Raw genomic sequence first — 27,707 nt, forward strand, 5'->3', positions numbered from 1 at the left:
TGACATGTGACTATTAACTAACTAACCTTCAGATTTTATGTATTCAGATTTCACCACACCAATTTTTCTACTTCTGTCATTTTTCTGACCCAAAATCTAACCTGGAACCCTATTATTTTAGTCAATGTGTTTGCCTCCCTATGGGTTCAGACATTTCCTTAATTATGCTGACATCAGTTTTTTTCCCCCCTATGGAAAATATATTTGATATATCAAAATGCTATAGTCACCAAGTTCTATACATTTTCTTTAAGACCGTCTAGCCCTGCCCCCTGCCAGTCTCCAGTACCTGTAATTTAACTCAGATCCTCACTAAGATTTTTGACTGTTTCGTTGTTGGGGCCAAGAACAGAGCATGGTACACAGTAAGCTTTCACTAGGTATTTGTTTTAAGTAAATGAATATTATGGTAGTCTCCTAACAGGCCTCTATGTTTCTGATTCTCTCTTTTCCCCTCCTGTCCTAATTGCAACCAGAATGGTCATTGCAAAATGCGAACACAAATATGGCCAAGACAGTTTCCAGATTAAGACTTTCGCTGGTTCCCCATTGCTCCCAGGTTAATTACCTCAGGGCCCTCCTTGATGGGCCTCCACCTGCTTCTTCAGTTCTCTCTCTTGCCACCACCATTTGTGAGCCACGGGCCTTCTGAACTTTGCCCACTTTCTCTGGACCTGGGTTGGTTGGACTCCTATCGTTCATCCTGTCTGCTGGAGTCCCTCCTGGTCTTCCTGGACTCAGCACCACCAGGGACTGCCTGCTCACTGGAGCTTCTCCTGACCCTCTGCCCCACTCCAAGGAGACAGCCTCATCTTCTGGTCCCAGCCCTGCTCACCACTGAGGTCTGTGAAGGCACAGAGAGCAGATGGCCCCTTGGTTGGGGGTGGTAATTGTCCCTTGGGCTATTTATTTCCTATTCTATTAACATTTCCTGGGTTTGGAACATAGAAGACACTTGACTAAAGCTTTGGAAAAAAAATACAACTTTGTTTGCATGTTTTTATATGATCATAAAATGCTTCATAAACTCATAAATTAAAATCTGTTGTACTAAAATTTTTGTATGTGTGAAAATGTGGTCACTTTATCTATGTAACATCAGTATCTTCTCATTTCTCTTTTTACAAACCCTCAGGCCGTGGTAACACCCAGGAATCATGAAGGGACCTAGGACACTTCCCCATCCTTATAACCTGCAAAGGGCCCCCTTGTGTGAAGACCCTCTGTCTGAGCAAACACTGTGCTCATGGTGTGAAGTGGCTCCAACACAAATACCCCAGCACTTCTTCACTGTCACAGCCAACTAAATGGATGCTCTAATTCTACCTATTTAGAAAATCAGGAGATACTTATTTTCAAAGGATAGAAGACTCTACATATATAAGCAATATGGTCAAAAGGATAAAAAACTAGAAAATAATCAGACCCCTCACCCACAAATTTTCAAAGGGAAATGAATCACATGTGAACAGTATAGGTCTTTGGGAGATAGAGTTAATAGGGTAATATTTTTCTTCCTTCACTCTAGGGTACTTTTGATTTCATAAGATGAGCCTATATTACTTGCTATATAGTAAAAAATTAACTCAAAAGCAAAACAACTTTTTTTAAACATCTAAGAGTAATTACTGGAGCTTGGGGTATACACTAATTTGGAAGATGTTTTCTGCTCCATATTAAGGAGGAAAAAACTCATGTATGGCCTTTACCTATAGTTATTAGAAGACATTTGCTTTGTCCAGTAGGCTGGTTCTCTAAGGTGACTTGTAAGCAGCAGTTAATTCTCTACTGTGGTTTAGTCCTTGACACGCCTTTGAACTTGAAGATGCTTAGCCATTCAGCAATCCAGGCAGCTGTTAGACCCACGCCCTCCCTCCTCTCACTCTCGCGCTGCTCAACGACTTTCAACCATTAGGTCATAAATCAACAAGGGGAACTAAGGGAAACCCAGTGCCAAGAGTTCCAAAATCCCTGGTGGAGAATCACAGGACCCACGCTCTGGCAGTCCACTGAGGGAGGACGAGAAGCAGACCCACAGCACAGACCAGGGGTTCTCATACCAGCAGGCTGTGCTCACCACCAGACTCAAATGGCTTATGCCCTCCCACAGAGGGGGTTAAAGGTATGGGCAGGATGGAACACTCAGGAAGGAAAAACAAACCCCAGGAACACATGATGAGGGGAAATCTGAATCCACTACGCTGACCCTTCATTTATCAGCACTGTCATTGCACCAGCTTTGATACCTTTCCTTTTTAAGAAAGAATTTAAGATTATGCCTAAACTCAGCTTAATGCACTGAGTTCCATAGGATTCAGTGTTAACTGGAGAAGGGGGTAGGTCAGCTTTATTTTCTGATAGTTACAATTTTTGGTTACTTTCTATAGTCTATAGAAAAATTTTTAAGGAGAATATTTCTTAATTTACAAATATTTCCAACATTTTAATTTTTTACTTCCACCTTACCAGAGAATAATGTGGTTTATGAAATTTCTACTCTTGAGGATTTTTAAAAAATTTATTCACAGCCAAGTACAATGTCATCTTTACTAAACGATCCACTGATGCATGGAAAGAATGAATATTCTGCAGCATTATTCATGATAGCCAAAAAGTGGAAGGAAACTAAGTATCCAACAATGGACAAATGGATGAATAAAATGTGATATGCCCATAAAATGGAATATTATTATTCAAACTCAAAAATGAAGAGAATTCTAACACATGCTACCGTATGGATAAAACTTGAAGACTTTATGTTAAGTGAAATAATTCAGCCACAAGAGGACAAATATTATATGTATATTTAAATATGCATGTTTACATGCATAATTGGCACAATGCTGCTCTCACTGAGGGAACGCGGTTTATATTTGTTAATATATTCCAAACTGATAGCACCACTCACTCACCCTGATGGTCTGTTTCTCTGTCGTGATTTTTTTTTAATTAATTTTTATTGGAGTATTTCCATGACTTTTAATAAGATGCTTCCTTCTTGATTACAATTTCCTCTATTACCTCCCTACCTTCTTTTCGTCTATTCACAATATTTATTGACCATTCATGAGTTCCAGAGAGTTTAAGGGTCATAGTTCAATAATCTATGAAACCCACATTATGCAATATGGGAGATTTGCTGAAAGAAGCCACAGCAGATCAGAGAAAGCAGAAGCCATCTTTCGGTCACTGGGTCACTGTGCCTTGTCTGGGCCCAAAGTCCATTCACTACCCATCAGTATCACACTTCCACATCTCTTTATTGTCCAAGAGAATAACTGGGATCCTTATATGTCCCCTTCTGAATTTCTGGTTTCTTAGCGCAGACTATGAGTTTCACCCCCCAGCTCATTGGGTCCGTTGACTTTGCCTCTTGCGGTTCTACCAAAAATCAAGATGTCCTGCACTGTCTCCCCTTCAAAATCAAGATGGTCCTGGAATCTCTGGTGAGAAATCTAGATTTTCTATACCTGCTATCTCTTTATTTATGAATCAGATTTATAGTAGTGGGGAATAGTCACTGTTCCTAAATAATCTGGCTCCTCTTCTGGGCACATAGTAGGACTATACTTCCGCAGTCAACTAAGGTTGACTGTGGCCATTGAACTTGCTTTAGCCAATGAAGTGAGAATGAAAGTGTTATCAAAACACCAGTGCATGTGCCCAATTCACAATAGAGGCCAAACAATAGCAAAACATCAGAGCCTTGAACAGAGAAATGTTTACTGCAGGACTCTGCAAGGAAACAGATGACTCATACCTTAAAAACCCCAAACTGCCCAAAAGCTGTCAGCAAAGCCCTTTTATAGGAAAGGTGAGGGAGGGGCATGGTTATTTGTTGCAAACATCTTGGCGTCAGATCTTTTGTTTTTTCTTTTTTAAATTTATTTTTTAGTTAGAGGAAAATTGCTTTACAATTTTGTGTTGGTTTCTGCCATACAACAATGAGAATCATGGTCAGGTGACAACATTCCTCTAAACTCCCACCAAAACAAATGCTATTCTCTGTTCTGGTAAGTATGGGCCAGGTCCCTCAGCACAACTTTCACCCTTCAAGGTCTAGGCCTGGCTAAGAAGAGGGGGTCCCTGAAGGCACTGGTTACCCTGCCCCAAATCCGGAACTCAGTCTGGGTCTTCCCGCCAGTGCCCAGGCCTGGCTGAAGAGGCAGATCTCAGCTGGCAGCTCCCTCTGGGCCAGGTCCCCAGACTTGCCGAGCCACCATTGCTGAGGGAGCCAGGTGCCCAGGACCCAGATGGCCTCAGGCTCCTCAGGCCGCCCAGTAGGGGCTGGTCCCAGAGATGGCCGCTGCCATTAGGTCACTGAGGTGGGAATGGGGGAGAGGGTCATCGCCACCTCAGGGCCTGGACCCAGCCAGTGGGCAGCCTTGGTGAGGGCTTTGAACCCCCACAGGACACAGCCCCCAGTCTGTTCCCTGGGCCCCCAACTCACCCACTGCGGGAGGCTGGGATCTGCCTTTCACCTCACTCTTTGTCTGAGGACCACCACTCTGACGACCTTTGACTGAATGTTCCACTAAGGTCGCTCACTGACAGTTGATGGCTTGGGGGAGGGGCCCACTGCAGCACTGACCAATGGCTGAGCAGGATCACTAACGGTCACTCAGTGACAGTGGCTGGCTTGGGGAAGGAGCCCATTGCAGCGCCAACCAATGGCTGAGCGACCATCAGTCCTCTTGAGGTAACCATTGGCTGGTAATGGGCTGCGAGGTAATGGTGCATGCAGCAACAGCAGGGCTAAGGGCTGCACAAGGCATATTACCACTTCATAGCCTAACTTAGCCTGACTAATGCACAGAGTGCTTAGGACAATTGGGTTTGCAGCTCGGAGCTCACTAACCATGTGGACTCTGAGCCTCCTTCCCTTCCTCTGCCAAATAGGGGAAATGATGCTTATTCTACAAGGGTTATGGTGGATAAGGGTCTGAGAGATATGACAGGCTTAAGTACATAAACATGCTCAAGAATGTAAGGCTACTGTTCATTTTATGATTATTAAATGGTGGTGATGATGATGACTATGACAGGCAATTGCTTATCGAACGCTAACACTCCGCCACACACTAGTCTAAGCAACTTACACACATTAATCATTTAATCCTTACAACAACTCTGTGGGGTGGTGTTAATCCCCACTTTACAGAGAAAGAAACCGAATCACACACACCTCGCCAAAGTCAGCGAGATAATGGCCTTGCATTTGAACCCAAGCATCTAGAGTCTGTGGCTTTAACGCCCACTTCACATGGCCGACTGGTCAGAGTGCCGGGTGGTGTGGGCGGGCACAAGAGTAGAATCAACTGAGCATCCGAACCTGGCACTGCTGAAGGTGCTCCTGGTCTGGACTCCTGCTGACATACCCACCCCTGAAGACTAGGAGCACAGATATTCATCTCAGGTCTCTGTCAAAGGCAGAGCTAAGATTAAGGGCTTCCAAGTCTCAATTCCCAGATTTATATTTACCCAAGGGGTCACCCGTTCCCTCTGTACATCAAATTCCTGGCAGGAACATTTTTACCTTCTCACATGGTCAGAGTTTTGTCATAGTAATGGTGCAATTTGGGGGGGGGGGCGTTGCATGCATTCTGCCATCTAAAAGGATAATAAATTAATCATGCCCTTGGGCACTCTTGAAATACACACTCGTAATCTCTTACTAACTTACCAAACTTTCCTTCCTGGCCACTGCTCTGCTCCTCTCCCTTCCATCAGCTTAGATTTTTACGGTTCCCAAAGAAATATTAAACCAAATATTTATGCACTCATCTGAACCACAGTTCAGAGAAAGCAATGTAACAAAATCAGCATTATGAACCTGGAGCTAGTCCCATTTGGAAGTAATAAACACGAACAATTGAACAATTTCTCCCTGGAAATGCGTCTTCGCTGCCCTTTCACTGAGGATTTCAACGCTTGTTCTTATTATTCTTATAATTCAGGGAAAATTTTAATGTTAAGTCTGATGCTTGGAAATACAAGCAGTGCCAAACATAAATATATAATTTCAATCATTTAAAACTGAAAGCCTGACATTCTATTTGGCTTTGGCAGTGAGAAGAACCTGTGCAAACCGGGCTTTCAAGTGTCCCATTTTCTGAAGCAGCTACTCTTTCCCACAATAGGATCACACCTGACTAAAATCTTTCAAGGCCATCCCCCTACACACCATTCCTTTCAGGAAAAATTCAGGCTCCCCAGAAATGCATTCAAGACTGTTTATAGCCTGTTCCCTGCCTTTGTCTTCAGCCACAAGTGTCACTGTGTCTGTACACATCTCCTCTGCTGCCATTTCCCCAAATGCCAGGCTTGAGTCTACCCATTTCAGCCCTAGGCTTACCTCTTCTGACCCACAGGCTCCTATACAAAACCAGAGCCTGGTCAAACACATCATCTCTTTCTGGATCCTGAGGTAGGGACAGGAAGAGATGGAGTCAGTTGGCGGAGGGCTGTGGACCCTTAATATCTTATCAGCTTGAAAGCTGAGTTTACGTTTTGGGGAGACCCAATTGGGCCATAAGTGCAGACCTTGACAAAGAAAACAATCCACTTGGGAAATTAAAAAAGAGAGTAATGAATAATTGTGTGTATGTGAAGCCAGTTCAGGCTCAAGCATGGTATGTTACCACCCTGCATCTGGTAAATGACCCAGTTCAGCATAACTTAATTTGATGCCTCAACCTTGGTCTCCAAATTACACTGGCAGACCAAACTATCACAGTCCCCTTTCCCAGTGGTGGCTGGTGAATGGCTATCATTCACCAGGACCCTACCAAATGGAATATGTGTGACTCATTCCATCATTGTCTCTCAATTCTTTAATTACATTCATCTCTTCAGAGAAGACTTCCGTGACCACCTTATTAAAAAAATGAAAAACAGTGGCTCTTCCCAACATCATCCTCTATAACCATTTTGGTTTTCTTCACAGAATCATTACCTGACATAGTTATCTGTTTGTTATATTCTTTATCATTAAAATATATGCTCCATGGTATCCGGGACTTCTGTTTGTTGTCGCGAACAGTGCATGGTGCATAATAGACACTTAATTACTTAGTAATAAATAAAGAAGTTATGTAAAGGGAAGATGAATGAGAGACTATATGGTCAGAGAAAAAAGAAAATTTTAAAAGTTCATAAATCAGTGAACTTGCACAGCAACCCTGGTTTCAAAATGGCTTATCAATTTCTGGTTAAGGACCATCTTTGCTCCTGGGCTTGGGTTCTGAGGGGTGCTCTGGTATCCTTCAAATAAAGTCATCTCCTAATTAAATCGTCCCAATGAGACATCCAAATTTAAAAATAGAGCAGTGTGCTCCCTGAACACAGGCCCATGGATGTGATGAGATCAACTTAGGTAAACATTTTTCTTCTTCTGGAGCTTCCAACTGCATAAAGTATGGATTTTCCAAAGGAAGCCCAACAAGAGAGGATCATACAAGCTGAGTCACTGAAGACTTTGGCAAAGCATTTTAGAAGATCACAATCAATGGAAAAATTTTTGTGGGGTTGTGAGAGTGGGATTCAGGCGCTTCTCAAGTCATGATAACAAATCCTCTAAACAGCCATGGATCAACACAACTGCCCAGTAACTTCCCTGTGGGTGATGACCCCTAAGCAGATGATGCTGTAAAGAGTGTTCCATCTGAAGGATACATGTGAGGAAGGGACCCATGAGGAAGTATGTTTTTGAGAGAGAAGCCAGGTGGTCTGTTTTCTAGCAGATGAACAAGGTGGAGCCCCTTAAGTGACTAGAATGTAGGAAGATGTATTGAAAGAGAGCTGGCGATGGAGATGTGTGAATGTAGGGAAGCACAGTTTGTGGCATCATCTAAATACCTGCAGAAAAAGAGATTGGCTTCATTCTGTTGTCTTTGAAAGAGTCAAGATACAGAACAGACAGATTTCAGCTCAAAAGAAGGAACATGTCCAGAGTTTAAAGAGCTTAAGCTGATGGCATGGGCAGCCTGGTGATGGAGAAGGCTGCCATTGGTGTGTCCAAGCTCACGCCCCACCTGGTGAATAAGGTAGAGGGTGATCAATATCAGATAAACTCTGATAGACTCAGATAGACTCAGATAGACTCTTACTTACAGCTGCTGCGATTCCTTGAGTCTGAACTCGGAGTGGCTCTGAGCGTGTGTGGATCAGCACTCTGTGAGGTAGGCAAGAGATGAGGTGCTGTCCAGGGATCTCTGTTTAAACCAAGCTCAGCTACTCTCCAGACAGTATATTAAAAAACAAACATATCACTTTGCTGACAAAGGTCTATATAGTCAAAACTATGGTTTTTCCAGTAGTCATGTATGGATGTGAGAGTTGGACCACAAAGAAGGTTGAGCACTGAAGAATTAGTGCTTTTGAATTGTGGTGCTGAAGAAGACTCTTGAGAGTCCCTTGGACAACAAGGAGATCAAATCAGTCAATCATAAGGAAATCAACCCTGAATATTCATTGGAAGGACTGATGCTGAAGCTGATACTACAATACTTTGGCCACCTGATGCAAAGAGCCAACTCATTTGAAAAGACCCTGATACTGGGAAAGATTGAGGTCAGGAGGAGAAGGGGACAACAGAGGATGAGATGGCTACAGAGCATCAGCAACTCAATGGACGCGAATTTGAGCAAACTCTGGGAGATAGTGGAGGACAGAGGAGCCTTGTTTGCTGCAGTCCATAGGGTTGCAAAGAGTCAGACATGACTTAGCGACTGAACAACAACAACAGCCGTGCTCTCTCCATCAGGTGGGCAAGAATTCTGTTTCACTCCCCATGCCTTCATTTCTCTAGGTGCTGCATGGTATATATCATTTTCCCTCTGTGGTTCAATGGTTTAGAAAATGGTTTCTGGGTCAGTTTGAACTCTGGCTGTAATATGTCCTTGGTTTTTGACCTTAAGCACATCTTTTCACCCATCAGTTCCCTCCTAGATAACTAAGGACAGGAGAACCACGCCCCTGAGGTTCTGGTGAGTAGAGAGTACTGTGGCTGGCACACACCAGGCATTCAATCAATACCAACAATTCTCTTCTGAACACATCTAGCCACAACACCATGTCAGTATCAGGATGGCTTTTAATAATTATAAATTACGAATTTTAATAATTGCATTCATTTTTAAAAACCTTTGAGTTCGTTTCCTAGGTAATAGCTGCCTTCATTTGAGATCTTACAAATGTCAGGCACCACATTTGGAGTTTTATGTGCATTCTTCCAGGAAGTTAACTATTATTTCTATTTTATAGATGGGGAAAGGGAGACTTAATAAGGTGAAGTCATCTGTCCAACTAGATTACACAGCTGACGTGGGGACAAGGTGGGACAGGGACACTTCTGAGACCAGCTGAGCCAAATCAGAACTCCAGGTGTTGGTCTGATGCCAACTTCTGGCTGCTGGGTTCCTCATGGCTCAGCCAGATGCCTCCACAAGGAGCAAGGCTGGTTGTTCTGACACTGGGGCTGGATTATGACGGGGCTGACTGGGCCTTCTTTGCGGGACTCCTGTTCAACAGACCAGCCGGCTCAGACCCCATACCGCGTGGCACAGTGGGTTCTCCCTGTTACAGGGCCCAGGGCCCCGGCCCATATGTGCAGATGCACATGCTACAAGATGGAAAATGAATGCCCGCACAGTCCTGGGGCTTTCTGACTTGAAGCCAAACAAATTTATTCAGGCTCATTTGTCAGCTGCCTTAACCCACCTCCCTCCCATACTAGCTTATCCTGCCTTCCAAGTTCCTTAGTTGTTATAAGCTTATCACAAAAGTAAATCAAAATTTTCTCAAGGGGAGAACAAAAGATAAAAGCAAAAATGCAACATCCCCAAGAGAGGAATATTTTTTATAGTTCCACAACTCTAGCAATTCTGTCTTAAAAAAAAATCCATTATTTAATTTTAGCACCATGGAGGTGCTAGTGATGAATAATGGCTCCTCTTCTACCTTCTAGTATTTCTAAAATATTAATACTGGTTGGATACCTCTCCTAAGGGGAAGCAGGAGTTGAATCTTTTATAGGCTCCTGAGCCCTGTTCGCATACTATGCATTTATTCCATTACAACCAATCATACACTCTGGGCTTTTCAAATTATATCTGCACCAAAGGACGGAGACCACACAGTAGGTGGAAAGGGTAAAACGTGTTGCTAAGTAGTCCCTTTCTCAGCATTTTCTTCGTTTAAGTTTTTAATCTTTCATTATCCATCGAGACACACCTCTTGACTACACTAGACTTGGGCTATGAATCATGAATAGACTCTGCAGTGAGGCATCCAGCTTCATAGCTGCCTCCCCCTACGTCAAATGCCCATCAAAGCTAACGACAATTCACTTCATCTGTAGCTGCAAATTGTCAATGTGAAACTTTGAACACTGAGCCCTAACCTATTTACTCTTGAGCAGGTCAAAATTTTGTGTCTGTGTGTGTGGCATGTGCGTGTACTGTATGTATTTGTGCCTCATCTATCTTTACACTCAGGGTAAAAGAGAAGAAGACATAAGGAGATTGTTTCAGAATAAACTAAACACAGTGCTGTAAATTGCTGTACTTAGCAAATGAACTTTTTTTAAATGAAAAATCAGGTTTGTTTTATTCCTCTTTATAAAACTAACACATGTGCACCAAGAAAAAGTTGGAAAGAAAAGCCAAGGTAAAAGGTAAAAACCAAGGAAAAGGAAAAAGAGATATTTGATGACAATGTCCTCCTCAATAGTCACAGTTATTTTACCATTATAAATTAGTGACCACCTTCTAGTCTTTTAAATGCACACAATGGTATAAATATATTTTACTGAATTTTTTTAAAATTTTGGGATAATTATAGATTCACATGCAGTTGCAAGAAATACTCTTTATCCCTTTTCCCCCAAAGGTACCATTTCATAAAACTATCATACAATTGCACAATCAGGATACTGACATTGATGCAACTCAGTGATCTTATCAGAGCTCCACTGTATTTGTATGTCTGTGTGTTCATTTAGTTCTGTGTCATTTTGTCACATGTGTAGGTACATGTATCCGTCACCACCATTAAGCTACAGAAAAACTCCATCACCTGGGGATCGAAGTTGCTGTTTTATAAATATCCTCACCTCTCTCCCATATATCACTTTTCCCCCACATCCATAGATCCTACAACCACTAACCTGTTCTCTGTTTCCATAATTCTGTCATTTAGGAAATATCATATAAATGAATTCATACTCAGCATGATTCTTTGGAGATTCTTCCAGTCGTTGTGTATCAGTAATTCATTAATTTTATTACTGAGCAGTGTTCCACGGATCAACGTATAGACCATAGTTTAACCATTCACCTGTTGAAGGACATCTGGGTTGTTTGCAGTTTTTGGCAATTATGAACAAAGCTACTATCAGGTGCTATAAACATATATACACACATTTTTACATGAACCTGAGCATTAATTTCTCTGGGATAACTATCCGGGAGTGCAACTATTGTGTCCTATGGTACCTGCATGCTTTACAACAAACTGTCAAGCTGGTTTCCAGAGTGGCTGCACTATTTCACATCCCCACCAGCCATGTCTGAATGATCCAGTTTCTTGCATCCTCACCAGCAATTGTTGTAGTTACTATTTTTTTTAAAATCCATTCTAGAAGATGTGTACTGACAGCTCATTGTGACTTTAATTTGTACTTCCCTCATGGATAATAAGGTAGAATATCCTTCCGTGTGCTTATTTGCCATCTGTATATCCTCTCTGGTGAAATATCTATTAATGCTTTTTGCCCATTTTCTAATTAGGTTGATTGGGACTTTGTTGTTGAATTTTGAGAGTTCTTTGTATATTCTACATGCTAATCCTTTGTCAGATATGCAATTTGTAGCTATTATCTTTTATTTTATAGTTTGTCTTTTCATCCTCTTCAAAGAACCTTTCATAGGCCAGAAGTTTTATATTTTGATAACTGCAATCACATAAAAGTAACCAATCTGTTCACATAGACCACAGCCTTGTCTAGCTCAGTGAAACTATGAGCCAAGCCATGTAGGGCCACCCAAGACGGATGGGTCATGGTGGAGAGTTCTGATAAAACGTGCTCCACTGGAGAATGGAATGGCAAACCACTTCAGTATTCTTGCCTTGAGAACCCTATGAACAATATGAAAAGGCAAAAAGATAGGACACCGAAAGATGAACTCCCCAGGTCAGTAGGTGGTCAATATGCTACTGGAGAAGAGTGGAGAAATAACTCCAGAAAGAATGAAAGTGAAAGTGAAGTTGCTCAGTTGTGTCTGACTCTTTGTGACCCCATGGACTGTAGCCTACCAGGCTCCTCCGTCCATGGGATTTTCCAGGCAATAGTACTGGAGTGGGGTGCCATTGCCTTCTCCAGGGGATCTTCCCGACCCAGGGATCGAACCCGGGTCTCCTGCATTGTAAAAGAATGAAAAGATGGAGCCAAAGCAAAATAATACGCAGTTGTGGATGTGACTGGTGATGGAAGGAAAGTCTGATGCTGTAAAGAACAATATTGCATAGGAACCTGGAATGTTAGGTCCATGAATCAAGGCAAATTGGAAGTGGTCAAACAGGAGATGATAAGAGTGAACATCGACATTTACGAATCAGCAATCTAACATGGACTGCAATGGGTGACTTTAACTCAGATGGCCATAATACTATGACTGTGGGCAAGAATCCCTTAGAAGAAATGGAGTAGCCCTCATAGTCAACAGAGTCCGAAATGCAGTACTTGGATGCAATATCAAAAATGACAGAATGATCTCTGTTCATTTCCAAGGCAAACCATTCAGTATCACAGTAATCCAAGTCTATGCCCTGACCAGTAATGCTGTAGAAGCTGAAGTTCTAGTACTAACACCCAAAAAAGATGTCCTTTTCATTATAGGGGACTGGAATGCAAAAGTAGGAAGTCAAGAAATACCTGGAGTAACAGGCAAATATAGCCTTGGAGTACAGAATGAAGCAGGGCAAAGGCTAACAGAATTTTGCCAAGAGAATGCACTGGTCATAGCAAACACCCTCTTCCAACAGCACAAGAGAAGACTCTACACATGGACATCATCAGATGGTCAATACTGAAATCAGATTGATTATATTCTTTGCAGCCAAAGATGGAGAAGCTCTATACAGTCAGCAAAAACAAGACCAGGAGCTGACTGTGGCTCAGATCATGAAATCCTTATTGAAAAATTCAGGCTTAACTTGAAGAAAGTAGGGAAAACCACTAGACCATTCAGGTATGACCTAAATCAAATCCCTTATTACTATACAGTGGAAGTGACAGATAGATTCAAGGGATTAGATCTGATAGACAGAGTGCCTGAAGAACTATGGATGGAGGTTCGTGACATTGTACAGGAGGCAGTGATCAAGACCATCCCCAAGAAAAAGATGTGCAAAAAGGCAAAATGGTTGTCTGAGGAGGCCTTATAGCTATGAAATGAAGAGAAGTGAAAGGCAAAGGAGAAAAGGAAAGATATACCCATTTCAGTGCAGAATTCCAAAGAATAGCAAGGAGAGATGTGAAAGTCTTCCTCAGTGATCATTGCAAAGAAATAGAGGAAAACAATAGAATGGGAAAGACTAGAGATCTCTTCAAGAAAATTAGAGATACCAAGGGAATATTTCATGCAAAGATGAGCACAATAAAGGACAGAAATGGTATGGACCTAACAGAAGCAGAAGAGATTAAGAAGAGGTGGCACGAATACATAGAAGACTATACCAAAAAGAGCTTCATGACCCAGATAACCACGATGGTGTGATCACTCACATAGAGTCAGACAGCCTGGAATGCGAAGTTATGTGGGCCTTAGGAAGCATCACTACGAACAAAGTTAGTGGAGGTAATGGAATTCCAGCTGAGCTATTTCAAATCCTGAGAGATGATGTTGTGAAAGTGCTGCACTCAATATGCCAGCAAATTTGTAAAACTCAGCAGTGGACACAGGGCTGGAAAATGTCAGTTTTCATTCCAATCCCAAAGAAGGGCAATGTCAAAGAATGCTCAAACTACCACAAAATTGCACTCATCTCATATCCTAGCAAAGTAATGCTCAAAATTCTCCAAGCCAGGCTTCAGGAATATGTGAACCGTGAACTTCCAGATGTTCAAGCTGGTTTTAGAAAAGGCAGAGAAACCAGAGATCAAATTGCCAACATCCGCTGGATCATCAAATAAGCAAGAGAATTCCCGAAAAACATCTACTTCTACTTTATTGACTATGGCAAAGCCTTTGACTGTGTAGATCACAACAAACTGTGGAAAATTCTTAAAGAGACGGGAATACTAAACCACCTGACCTACCTCCTGAGAAATCTGTATGCAAGTCAAGAAGCAACAGTTAGAACTGGACATGGAACAACAGACTGGTTCCAAATCGGGAAAGGAGTATGTCAAGGCTGTATACTGTCGCCCTGCTTGTTTAACTTATATGCAGAGTACGTCATGTGAAATGCCAGGCTGGGTGAAGCACAAGCTGGAATCAAGGTTTCTGGGAGAAATATCAGTGATCTTGATATGCAGATGACACCATCCTTATGGCAGAAAGCAATGAAGAACCAAAGAGCCTCTTGATGAAAGTAAAAGAGGAGAGTGAAAAAGTTGGCTTAAAACTCAACATTCAGAAAACTAAGATCATGCCATCCAGTCCCATCGCTTCATGGCAAATAGATGGGGAAATCATGGAAACAGTGAAAGACTATTTTTTGGGGCTCCAAAATCACTGCAGATGGTGACTGTTGCCATGAAATTAAAAGATGCTTACTCCTTGGAAGAAAAGTTATGACCAACCTAGACAGCATATTAAAAAGCCGAGACATTACTTTGCTGACAAAGGTCCATCTAGTCAAAGCTATGGTTTTTTCAGTAGTCATGTATGGATGTGAGAGTCTGACTATAAAGAAAGCTGATTGCCGAAGAACTGATGCTTTTGAACCATGGTGTTGGAGAAGACTCTTGAGAGTCCCTTGGATTGCAAGGAGATCCAACCAGTCCATCTTAAAGGAAATCAGTCCTGAATATTCATTGGAAGGACTGATGCTAAAGCCGAAACTCTAATACTTTGGTCACCTGATGCGAAGAACTGAATCGTTGGAAAATACCCTGATGCTGGGAAAGATTGAAAGTGAGAGGAGAAGGGAACGACAAAGGACAAGATGGTTGGATGGCATCACCAACTTAATGGACTTGAGTTTGAGTAAACTCCGGGAGTTGGTGATGGACAGAGAGGCCTGGTGTGCTGCGGTCCATGGTGTTGCAAAGAGGTTCCATGGAGCAACTGAACTGAAACTGAAAGGTTCAGTTTGCCAAATTTTACTTTTAGGAATCATGTCCTTTCTGTCAAGTCTAAGAACTTTTTGCCTGCCCTCGAATCCCATAAGGTTTCCTCCCATTTTTTTCTTGAAGATTTAAAGTCTTACATTTTACATTTATATCCATAATCTCATCTGAGTTAACATTCGTGTTAGGCATGAGACTTAAACTGAAATTCATCTTCTGCCCACAGATGTCCAATGGCCTCAGCACCATGTGCTGAAGGAGCTAATCTCCTCACTGAGCTGCTTTTGCATCTTTATTAAGAATCAGTTGGCCATGTCTGTGTGACTCTCTTTCCTGGTTTTCTATTGTTCTATCAATCTATGTGTCTTTTTCCCTACTTTACCACCTTGTCTTGATTACTGTGGCTACATGGTCTTAACATGGGGGTGACTGAGTAAATAGTGATTCCTCCCACTTTACTTGTCTTTTTCAAGATTGTTTAGCTCTCCTAAACAATCTCCTAAAAGGGGCCTGTGCCTCTCTACATCAATTTTAGAATGAGTTTGTCTTTGCCTAGAGAAAATTTTGCTGGGACTTTTTCAAAATAAGAATTGCATTAAAGGATAAACAGATCTTTATATTTTTAACACATGGTATCATGAGCATATTCCCTCTTATTATAACTCCTTTTTATACATCCTCATTTAACAACCATTTCAGTAATAAGGGGCATTTGATGATTCTTTTAATTATGAATACCGCGAATGAAGCTACCAAGAATTATCTTGCAAAAGAAATTCTCTGCATTTTGGAGTATTTCCTTAGGTTAGATTCCCAGAAGTGGCCTTACTCAAATAAAGAAGAACAACATTCTTACAGTTACATCTATTTGGCTATTCTCTCACATATGTTTCCCTATATGTGAAAACAATACCATTAACTTTAAATTTTCATTCTGTTATGAGTTTGAATGTCACAGTAGGAAAGATGTCCATCAATGAATAAAAAGGACATCGTAGGAATGGTGAATAACATAGCAATCATGCCTGCCAGAGGATACTGATTGTAATGCCACCTGGCTCAACTCTTCAATGTGGTGCCAAACACACCTGCTCTCAGGTAATCCTCCCAACTATCCAGGGAAGGCAGGTAAGGAAAATCAATTCCTGTTTCACCTACTTTAGGACAATGATTTGTTACTAAAATGTTTTTAAGTCTCTTTTCATCCTGAAGAAAAAAGACTTAGTTAAGTCATTTTCTTTTTACCCAAGAAAAGAGACAGGGACAAATGGACCAGCCTCATCTATCTCCTTATTGTTTTGGCTGTGAAAATGGCCGTTATCGGAGATGGCCCTGAATGGGAGGTGAGAAATACCAGCCGGGCGTAGTAATCAATGACAACTTGGGAGGGTTGACACAGTTCCATTTATGTTTCTATCCTTCCTAATTGGGTTTTCTCCTTTTTCTCTAATGGAAGCAGGGGTTCCATGGAGCGATAGAAAAACAACATGTTTTCTTTTCATGCAGTCACTTTGCTTTTAAAACTGTGTTGGACCTGCATTGCTAACAGCAAGCACAAACAGCCTTGTGTTGTCAGTCTTAAAAGCCCAAGTTTTCCTTCTGAGGACTCAGAACAGGGGTGACCCCTGGGGCCATGTCAGGGCGCACTTAAATCCCTGTATCCTACATGGCTGCAGCAGAAGAAAGCCCAAGGCACCCATGGGCCACACCAGTGCAGCCCTGTGAAAAACCTGTCTTCACACATGCAAATGTTGGGATCAGAAGTTCTTGAGGATTCTAAGGCAGAGAATCCCTGAAACCATAAACATCGGAAATGCATGAAAAACACCAGAGGCAAGGAAAAAACCTTTTGTGTGAAAGACAGCTTTCTAATGGAAATATTCAGTGCTCCCTCTCCACTGTTGGGGGAGGGGACAAGGAGCAGAGAAGTTGGTATTAGTAAAGTGCCTGCTTTGGGACATGCATCTTAGCAGGGGCTTATCTTATGTATGAATTTTCATAATCTAAAGAGGCATTGTTAGTCCCATTTCATAGAGGACACAGGGAAACTAAAAAGCTGGAGTAAATTTTCCAAGAAAAGCTGTCAAACAAAGTGAGGCTGGTCTGGTGCCAGGTTGAGTTCTTTTTTCTACCACTCCTTGGTGAAGATGTGGAGAGAGACAGAAAAGACGCCAGTGGTTTGAGTTAGAAGAGCAGCTAGAACAATAATAAATCAGTGAAGTGACAAATACAGGTGCCCTCAAGCTCTCTGCTTTTGAATATCACCCTTGTACAAATGAATGGATTCAGAGCTTGTGGGAAAGGGTCTCAGGGAGACTTGCTGGCTCCCACTGGGGAGATAAGTTTGCTACTATACAGCCTGCAGAGACCCAGAGTCTTCTCTCAAAGAACAGCGCCCCCACCCCCAGCAGAGAAGAGGGACACACAAACCATCCCTGCTCTGGGGTCAGGGTGCACAACCAGCATGCAGAGCTGGGGTTCAAGTTCTTGCTCAGCCACTTAACTGTGTGCATGTCAGAGAACATGCTGCAAAATCTCTCTAAGCCTCAGCTCTCCCCCATTGTAAACTGGAGATAATCTCCGCGTGGGGGGTAGGGAGGTTTGCTTCAAAGATAAGAATGAGATAATGCAGGAACAGAGCTGGCACCTAGAGTGGCTCAACATGGCTGAGCAGGGTAGCTGTCATCTACACTGCTGCCTTTCCTCAAGCACAGCTTCCACAGCTGCCTGCTTGCAGAGGACACTCCAGTTCACAGTGCCACCCGTCAGGGCAGAGCACGTGCACTCACTAGGTGACCCAGGTGGCTAGCTATGTGCCCTCTGACACATACACCCCCCACGGATACCCCTGTTTGGGCCAAATCTCCTTCTACAAAGCCCAAGTACACAGTTCCATTCTCTCTTTAAGAGAAGTGGTTTCTGGGTTCTTTGTGAGGACACATGCGCCATTTAAACTCTGCACAGAAAATCAGACCTTCATCTTTCAGATGCATGGTTTCCTCTGTGATTGATCCAAGTCTCTTCTTGCCCACTCACTGGGCACTTGTCAGGGCAACAGTGCATGGTGTACACATTTGGGGCCACCCAGAAACGGAAATCCATCAGTCTCTTGGAATTTACTGCCTTGGGAGGGCTCAGGTACACAACAAATACCCACTGAGGAAGGCATTTCAAGCTCCCTGCGAAATGTGGCAATCGGGAGCAGCCAAATGTAGTCCTGTCCCTGCGATTAACCAGGGACACTAGGGTCTTGCCAGGGCCTCTTCTACATTTCTTCTTTGGGTTTGGTTCTGGGGAAATAACTTCTCTGAGATGTGTTCCGTGTGTGTCAGAGGACGCATAGCTAGCCACCTGGGTCACCTAGTGAGTGCATGTGATCTGCCCTAATGGGTGGCGCTGTCCTCTTTGTCTGGTGAGAGGGATGGAAATCACACAAAGCACCATACGCAAGATTTTGTCTTGTGACATGGCCAGAAATGCCTTTTGAAAAGGAAGTTTTTCCAAAAGCCACAACTCCAAACAGCTTGAGGAAGAACACCCCACATTCCCTGTTTTCCTTCCATTCTCCTTGGAGTTGAGCCCGCTAACTGGCCCCGGGTTCTGAGTAGTTCCCCATCGGATACTGGGGGCTTGTAGGGGAGGAACACTGTGGGCACAGAAGCAGCCCAGCCCTGCATTTACAAAGTGTTTCCAAGGGCTCAGGAGCACAAGGGAGGGTTGTCACCTGGTGTGTGCTGTGCCAGGTGCTGAACACAACACAATAGTGACCAAGGCGGTGTGCTGGTTGGTGTCAGGCTCAAGGTTTTAGGTGCCTTTACTGTCACTTTTGACTATCACTTTAATCCTAATGCTTTTCTCTTTCCTTCATCAAATAAACTCCATGAGGTCAGTGGTTTTATTACCCATATTTTATAGAATGGGAAATTTATCCCAATTTTATAGAACAGGAAACTGAATCTCAAGACAGTTAAGAATTTTGACCAAGTTCCTATCAGCAGTAGCCTGGATGAAACACCTATGATTTATGCTTATGCTTATGCTTATATCCCAGCAGCCTCCCTGTTGGCTCAGACAGCAAAGTGTTTGCTTGCCATGCGGGAGACCTGGGTTCAATCCCTGGGTAGGAAGGTCCCCTAGAGAAGGCAATGGCAAACCACTCTGGTACTCTTGCCTGGAAAATCCCATGGACGGGGGAGCCTGATGGGCTGCAGTCCACGGGGTCACAAAGAGTCAGACATGACTGAGCAACTTCACTTTTCACCCTCTTATGTCCCAGCTGGGCTAAATACTTAAAATGTGCTACCTCATATGACCCTCCCCAAAACTTTATCAACTATGTCATTATCTCCATCTTACAGGCCAAAAAAACTGAGGCTTAGGTTAAGAAAATTTCCCTGAGGTTCAGTTAAGCCTTTCTACCCACTGAAGTTTTGCTCTGAATCACTATATTAACCAATCAGATCAATAATCTGCAGTGAGATTAACCAAATAAGGATAGTCCTACCTCAAACCTGCCCTTGAGGTCACCAAAATGAGAAGACTGAAAAATGGTCAGGGCAGTTGTTTCAGCAAGCTTAGTAATTACGTGGTAACAAAAGGGGATCCAATCAATTGCTCAGCAATTAGCCATTATGAGAAGATGGGGAAAAAAAAATCCAATCGACTGTTTGGTAGAGCAGGAAGCATTTTAAATGTCACCACAGTGAGAGAAATATTTGAAGATTTGTCTTCATAATGGTTAACTAATTGCAATCTTCAAATTTTATTGCCTTGGAAAAATAACTCAATTCAAGAGACAGAGTATTAACACTTGAGGCTACTTCCTCCTTTGTCTTAGTTAGCATAAAAGGGAGGCATGTGGATGGATCAAATCCCTATAATCTAAGGAGAGCCCCCTCCCAATGACAGACCCCTTGAGGCAGCATCAATGCACTATCCATAATTTTATCATCTGTATGAACTTAGCACTGTGTGGGGACATGTGGGGTGTACTCAAAACACATTAGCTAAATTGAATTTGAATTGAAAAGGAATGTTGGGGTCTGTCCCCCAATGCTGTCTTCCCTTCAAGTGAAATGCTAGAGATGTACATGCATCATGACTTTGGTGCAAACATATAAAGGGGAGCAGTAGATTTCTTTAGCTAGAAGCTTCTTCTGTGATCAGCCCTCTCACTTGTCCCATGACAAAGAGCTAGTGCTGTAGGCCTCCTGTCGTGACAGCCCTCCACTTGCATGGGATGTGCTTCAGGCCAAATTACACCTGTTTCTCTGGCCTCAGTATTTCTCTGACCATGGAGAAATGGCTTCAGTTCAGTTCAGTCGTTCAGACATGTCTGACTCTTTGCGACGCTACGGACTGAAGCACACAAGGCTTCCCTGTCCATCACCAACTCCTGAAGCTTGCTCATACACATGTCCATCTAGTTGGTGATGCCATCCAACCATCTCATCCTCTGTCATACCCTTTTCCTCCTGCCTTCAATCTTTCCCAGCATCAGGTCTTTTCCAGTGAGTCAGTTTTTCGCATCAGGTGGCCAAAGTATTGGAGTTTCAGCTTCAGCATCAGTCCTGCCAATGAATATTCAGGGCTGATTTCCTTTAGGATGGACTGGTTGGATCTCCTTGCAGTCTAAGAGACTCTCAAGAGTCTTTTCCAACATCAAAGTTCAAAAGCATCAATTCTTCGGCACTCACCTTTCTTTATAGGCCAACTCTCACATCCATACATGGCTACTGGAAAAACCATAGCTTTGACTAGATGGCCCTTTGTCAGCAAAGTAATGTCTCTGCTTTTTAATGTGCTGTCTAGGTTGGTCATAACTTTTCTTCCAAGGAAATGGTGCCTTTTAATTTCATGGCTGCAGTCACCAACTGTAGTGATTTTGGAGTAAAAAAAAAAGAAAGTCTGTCACTGTTTCCATTATTTCTCCATCTATTTGCCATGAAGTGGTGGGACTGGATGGCATGATCTTAGTTTTCTGAAAGTTGAGTTTTAAGCCAGATTTTTCACTCTCCTCTTTCACTGTCATCAAGAGGTCTTTAGTTCTTCTTCGGTTTCTGCCATAGGGGTGGTGTCATCTGCATATCAAGATTACTGATATTTCTCCCAGAAACCTTGATTCCAGCTTGTGCTTCATCCAGCCTGGCATTTCAAATGATATACTCTGTGTATAAGTTAAATAACTAGGGTGACAATATACAGCCTTGATGTACTCCTTTCCCAATTTGGAACCAGTTCATTGTTCCATGTCTGGTTCTAACTGTTGCTTCTTGACCTGCATACAGATTTGTCAGGAGACAGGTAAGGTGGTCTGGTATTCCCATCTCTTGAAGAATTTTCCACAGTTTGTTGTGATTTACACAGTCAAAGGCTTTGGTGTAATCAATAAAGCAGAACTGGATGTTTTTCTGGAATTCTCTTGCTTTTTCTATGATCTGATGGATATTGGCAATTTGATCTCTGGTTGCCCTCCCTTTTTTAAATTCAGCTTCAACATATGGAAATTCATGGTTCACGTACTGTTGAAGCCTGCTTTGGAGAATTTTGGGCATTATGTTACTAGGATGCGAGATGAGTGCAACTGTGCGGTAGTTTGAACATTCTTTGGCATTGTCCTTCTTTGGGATTGGAATGAAAACTGACCTTTTCCATCCTTGTGGCCACCGCTGAGTTTTACAAATTTGCTGGCATATTGAGTGCAGCACTTTCACAACATTATCTCTTAGGATTTGAAATAGCTCAGCTGGAATTCCATCGCCTCCACTAGCTTTGTTCGTACTGATGCTTCCTAAGGCCCACATGACTGCGCATTCCAGGATGTCTGGCTCTAGATAAGTGATCACACCATCGTGGTTATCTGGGTCATGAAGCTCTTTTTGGTATAGTCTTCTGTGTATTCTTGCCACCTCTTCTTAATCTCTTCTGCTTCTGTTAGGTCCATACCATTTCTGTCCTTTATTGTGCCCATCTTTGCATGAAATGTTCCCTTGGTATCTCTAATTTTCTTGAAGAGATCTCTTGTCTTTCCCATTCTATTGTTTTCCTCTATTTCTTTGCATTGGTCACTGAGGAAGGCTTTCTTATCTCTCCTTACTACTCTTTGGAACTCTGAATTCAAATGGGTGTATCTTTCCTTTTCTCCTTTGCCTTTCACTTCTCTCCTTTCACAGCTATTTGTAAGGCCTCCTCAGACAACTATTTTGCCTTTTTGCACATCTTTTTCTTGGGGATGGTCTTGATCACTGCCTCCTGTACAATGTCATGAACCTCCATCCATAGTTCTTCAGGCACTCTGTGTCTCAGATCTAATCCCTTGAATCTATCTGTCACTTCCACTGTATAGTAATAAGGGATTTGATCTAGGTCATACCTGAATGGTCTAGTGGTTTTCCCTACTTTCTTCAATTTAAGTCTCAATTTTTCAATAAGGATTTCATGATCTGAGCCACAGTCAGCTCCTGGTCTTGTTTTTGCTGACTGTATAGAGCTTCTCCATCTTTGGCTGCAAAGCACATAATCAATCTGATTTCAGTATTGGCCATCTGGTGATGTCCATGTGTAGAGTCTTCTCTTGTGCTGTTGGAAGAGGGTGTTTGCTATGACCAGTGTGTTCTCTTGGCAAAACTCTGTTAGTCTTTGCCCTGCTTCATTCTGTATTCTAAGGCTATATTTATATTTGCCTGTTACTCCAGGTATTTCTTGACTTCCTACTTTTGCATTCCAGTCCCCTATATTGAAAAGGACATCTTTTTTGGGTGTTAGTACTAGAAAGTCTTGTAGGTCTTCATAGAACTGTTCAGCTTCATAGAACTTCAGCTTCTACAGCATTACTGGTCAGGGCATAGACTTGGATTACTGTGACATTGAATGGTTTGCCTTGGAAATGAACAGAGGTCATTCTGTCGTTTTTGAGACTGCACCCCAGTACTGCATTTTGGACTCTTTTGTTGACTATGAGGGCTAACCCATTTCTTAGAAGAAATGGAATTCTTGCCCACAGTTGTACATATAATGGTCATCTGAATTAAATTCACCCATTCCAGTCCATTTCAGTTCACTGATTGCTAAAATGTCAATGTTCACTCTTACCATCTCCTATTTGACAACTTCCAATTTTCCTTGATTCATGGAAATAACATTACAGGTTCCTATGCAATATTGCTCTTTACAACATTGGACTTTCCTTCCATAACCAGTCACATCCACAACTGGGTGCTGTTTTCACTTTGGCTCTGACTATTCATTCTTTCTGTAGTTATGTCTCCACTCTTCTCCAGTAGCATATTGGCCAACTACTGACCTTGGGAGTTCATCTTTCAGTGTCCTATCTTTTTGCCTTTTCATACTCTTCATGGGGTTTCAAGGCAAGAATACTAAAGTGGTTTGCTGTTTCCTTCTCCAGTGGATTACATTTTATCAGAACTCTCCTCCATGACCCGTCCATCTTGGGTGGCCCTACACAGCATGGCTCATAGTTTTATTGATTTAGACAAGGCTGTGGTCCATGTGCTCAGTTTGATTAGTTTTCTGTGATTGTGGTTTTCATTCTGTCTGCCCTCTGATGGATAAGAGGCTTATGGAAGCTTCCTGATGGGAGAGACTGACTGTGGGGGAAACTGGGTCTTGTTCTAATGGGTGGGGACATGCTCAGTAAATCTTTAACCCAATTTTCTGTTAATGGGTGGGGCTGTGTTCCCTCCCTGTTGTTTGACCTGAGATCAAACTATGTTGGAGGTAATGAAGATAACAGTGACTCCTCCAAAAGATGGAGCATGGGCGGCCACACTCAGTGCCCCTGACCCTCCAGCAGGCCACCACCGACCTATGCCTCTGCCAGAGACTCCTGGACACTCACAGGCAAGTCTGGGTCAGTGTCTTGTGGGGTCACTGCTCCTTTCTCCCGGGTCCTGGTGTGCACAAGGTTTTGTTTGTGCCCTCCAAGAGTCTGTTTCCCCAGTCCTGTGGAAGTTCTGTAATCAAATCCCACTGGCCTCCAAAGTCAAATTCTCTGGGGGTTCTGAGTCCATTTTCCAGATCCGTAAGGTGGGAAATCTGTTGTGGGTCCTAGAAGTTTTTTAACAGTGCAAGAATTTCTTTGGTATAATTGTTCTGCAATTTGTGGGTCGTCTGCTCGGTGGCTGTATGGTAGGGTTAATGGCAACCTCCTCCAAGAGGGCTTATGCCACAGGCTGTGTGACCCAGGTTCAGTTCAGTTCAGTCGCTCACCTGTGTCTGACTCTTTGTGACTCCATGGACGGCAGCACTCCAGGCTTCCCTGTCCATCACCAGCTCCCAGAGTTTACTCAAATTGATGTCCATTGAGTCGGTAATGCCATCCAACCATCTCACCCTCTGTCGTCCCCTTCTCCTCCCACTTCAATCTTTCCCAGCATCAGGGTCTTTTCCAATGAGTCAGTTCTTCACATCAGGTGGCCAAAGTATTAGAGTTTCAGCTTCAGCATCAGTCCTTCTAATCAATATTCAGGACTGATCTCCTTTAGGACGGACTGGTTGGATCTCCTTGCAGTCCAAGGGACTCTCAAGAGTCTTCTCTAACACCACAGTTCAAAAACAACTATTCTTCGGTGCAAGCCCCTGCCCCTGCAGCAGGCCACTGCTGACCCATACCTCCGCAGGAGACTCAAATACAGGTCTGGCTCAGTCTCTGTGGAGTCTCTGTGTCCTGGTGTGCACAAGGTTCAGTACTGGGTATATGCCCAAACTTGGACCAAATGATATTTTCCCTGGGAATCTTCTGCTACAGCTGATGGGGGGGGGGCTTCTTGCCTTTGAGTGATCCTAGAGGGAGGCTAGTTGTGCTGTTTGGAGAAAGTCCATGTACAGAAAGTGAGAATGAGGCCAACTTGCAAAGAAGGAGCAGAAAGAGCAATTCTTTGGATCTGGGATCCAGCTGTTCTAGAGCGAGAGGCACCCTGGGATTTGCTGGTTGTGGGAGTCAATAAATGCCCCTTTATGTCAGCAATGTGAATGTGTTCCTGTCACATACAATCTCCAAGTCCTGACTAATAGAATTCCCTTCCAGCTACTATAGCAACTTTTCCTTCAGTTTGCTAAAATTGAGACAATAAGAAAAAGCAAGAACCTGAGGTCTTGTGTGGAATGAGGAGCTAGGCTGTAGTGGGGGGCTAAAAACTTGAGATGGGACTTTGGAGAATCTCCGAGAAGCTGGGCACAGAGCAATCCTGCTTGGAAGGATGACTCTTCATGAGGAGCTACAGGGATGGGCTGAGTGTCTGACATCCTTGGGAGGACATGGTGGGCAGGGGTCCACAGAATCCTAAAGCTCTCAAGCAGGATGAGTGTCCCCCCCACACACACACAGACAAAAGAAAGCTTTTATATTACCTGTCACAAAGCAAAAGCTTCATTTATTTTGTTGAACCAGAGAATTGACTTCCTTTCTAAAGATTCTATCAAACACAGCTAGTGAAAAGGGAAAATGCACCGTGCTGTATTACTAATGCAAGGTGAGTAAATGCTAATAAACTTCTATCACTGACAGACCATCATTATAGCAGAAGTTAAAAAGACGGGTTCACCAACGACCTGGCTCTACACTCTTTCCATCCCAAGGTCTTGGTCAGTGATGTGCAAACCCACTTTGACAAACAAGGGAAGGAAAGGAAGGCAGAGGGTCAACCAGCTGAAGGAAGCACAGTAAACCGTAATAATTGCTTATAAAATTTTACGGTTGGTCATTAATCTTAATCACCTCAATTTCTAAAAAGAAAGATCTATGGTCGTTTTAAACAGACAAAATTCGAGTTTACGGGAAATTTAATAATATTCATACTGTTGCAATAAGAAATTCCGAAAGTCTTAAATTTTCTGCAGACTTTGGAATGGATATAGCCTGTTAGAGTAGAAAAAGGACAGCAGTGAGAGCCAGATGCTTCACCAAAGCTGGACATGGGGTTTTAAGCAAGTAATGGCATCTCTCTGAGCTGATGCCAGCTTCTCTGCAAAACCCCCAGGAGGACCAGGGAAGAAGGTAGGAAAGTTCACAGAGGTATATGGCTGTGCAGGCAGAGCTGCCATTATCATTCCAGAACACTGTCCACACATGCCCAGGATCTGATCACGCCTCACAATCACTCATCTCCCCTCCCACCACCATGGCCCTGGGTTGAGCCCCGTATGTTCTGAGTAATTACAAGTGAGACCCCCTTGCCTACCTCGTTTTCCTCTCCCCACAGCCTATTCTCCATGCATCAGAGAATAAGTTATGCTTATGAAACAGCAGGTTACAATGTCGGTTTAAAATCACCATCCGTCTTCTCCTTCCTTGGGGACATCTGTCTGCTTTGATGGGCAATGCCTCGTTCTCTAGCCCATGCTCCCCATCAAAACTCATCCTCACATCCTGCTCTTTCAAGTCAAGCTTTTTATTTTCACAGGTTGCAATGAACCCATCTGATACAACTTTTGCACCCAGAAATGTAACTTCCCTAATCCTGAAGCTGGTGGTTCTCAAGCCTGACCATATACTCTGATCTTCTGCACAGGTGGGATGCTAGGGCTGCAGCAGGGCTGGGGTGCCAGGATTTTTCTGGAATCTGGATGGTTCTAATGTGCTATTGGATCCAGAATCACTGGTGTTAACCCTGCCAGGAAAGGTATTTAGATGTCAGTGGAGCCTATTGGAGATAAGGCACCGTAATACAGAATTTTCCCAAAGGTGAAAACTTGAAGGCATTATGGGGGCAGTTTAGACTTTCTGCTTTATTCAAAAATCCACCTAATTGTGCTTGTCCAGCTACCAATATGCAGAGGCAGCTGTGAAGGCAAAAGGTGAATCAGTAATGGACACCCTAGGGATGGCAGAGTCTATCTTGATGTCAAGGGGGTGCATTTGAGCCTCTGATGGATCTGAATCCACAGTGAGCACCCAGGAGAACAGTGAGCAAGATGTGGGGCTCACAGCAGATGTGCCAGTTAAACCTAGAGGCGTGTTTCACCCATTTACCTTGTGAATATGCCTGCAACAGCATGCTTATGTACGTGACACTAACATACATGTGATCATAAGAGCCATGCATGCGATTTTTATTTTCCCAACTTGATTGTTCTTCTCTGAATGTATCATGGGTCTTTTTGTTTTTCCTTAATATACTCCTAAATGGTATTCAACAAATAAGCAAAAACAAAACAACAACAACAACAAAAGAAAACAAGAGAACCCAAACCACCAGAGGCAGATCATAAGGCTGTCTTGAGAAGTCCAACAACTAGGATGCCTTTCAAAATACAATAAAATTTTAAAAGCATTCATTTAATGACAAAATACTATTTTATTTTTAAAAAATCTGCTCTAACATATAATTTCTTTTCTTCCACAAGAAAGTACAGGAACAAAAGGGAAATGATAATTGTTTTCCAGACACTTTCC

The 27,707-nt window shown here is 42.9% G+C and overlaps 1 protein-coding gene and 1 long non-coding RNA gene across 9 annotated transcripts in view; one reads left to right on the forward strand and one right to left on the reverse strand.

Annotated features, from left to right (window-relative positions):
* Positions 1-27,707, reverse strand: part of CDH13 (cadherin 13) — a 1,025,542-nt gene that overhangs the window by 472,779 nt on the left and 525,056 nt on the right. Inside the window, exon 1 of one of the 8 annotated variants that reach the window (XM_081514138.1) lies at positions 4,451-4,510. The exons of the other annotated variants lie outside the window; for them this stretch is intronic. The gene's annotated coding sequence lies outside the window, so the exon portion shown is untranslated. Of the gene's footprint in view, positions 1-4,450; positions 4,511-27,707 lie in introns of those variants that run through there. 8 annotated transcript variants of the gene reach the window in all.
* On the forward strand, positions 1,980-26,823 carry LOC145514960 (uncharacterized). The gene is made up of 3 exons (XR_014060594.1): positions 1,980-2,122; positions 3,322-3,446; positions 26,716-26,823. It is a non-coding gene; the product is annotated as an uncharacterized LOC145514960 (long non-coding RNA).

The sequence above is a fragment of the Giraffa tippelskirchi genome, chromosome 7 (genome assembly GCF_054371585.1).
Source record: "Giraffa tippelskirchi isolate mGirTip1 chromosome 7, T2T-mGirTip1v1.2.pri, whole genome shotgun sequence".
NCBI classification, from domain to species: Eukaryota; Metazoa; Chordata; class Mammalia; order Artiodactyla; family Giraffidae; genus Giraffa; species Giraffa tippelskirchi.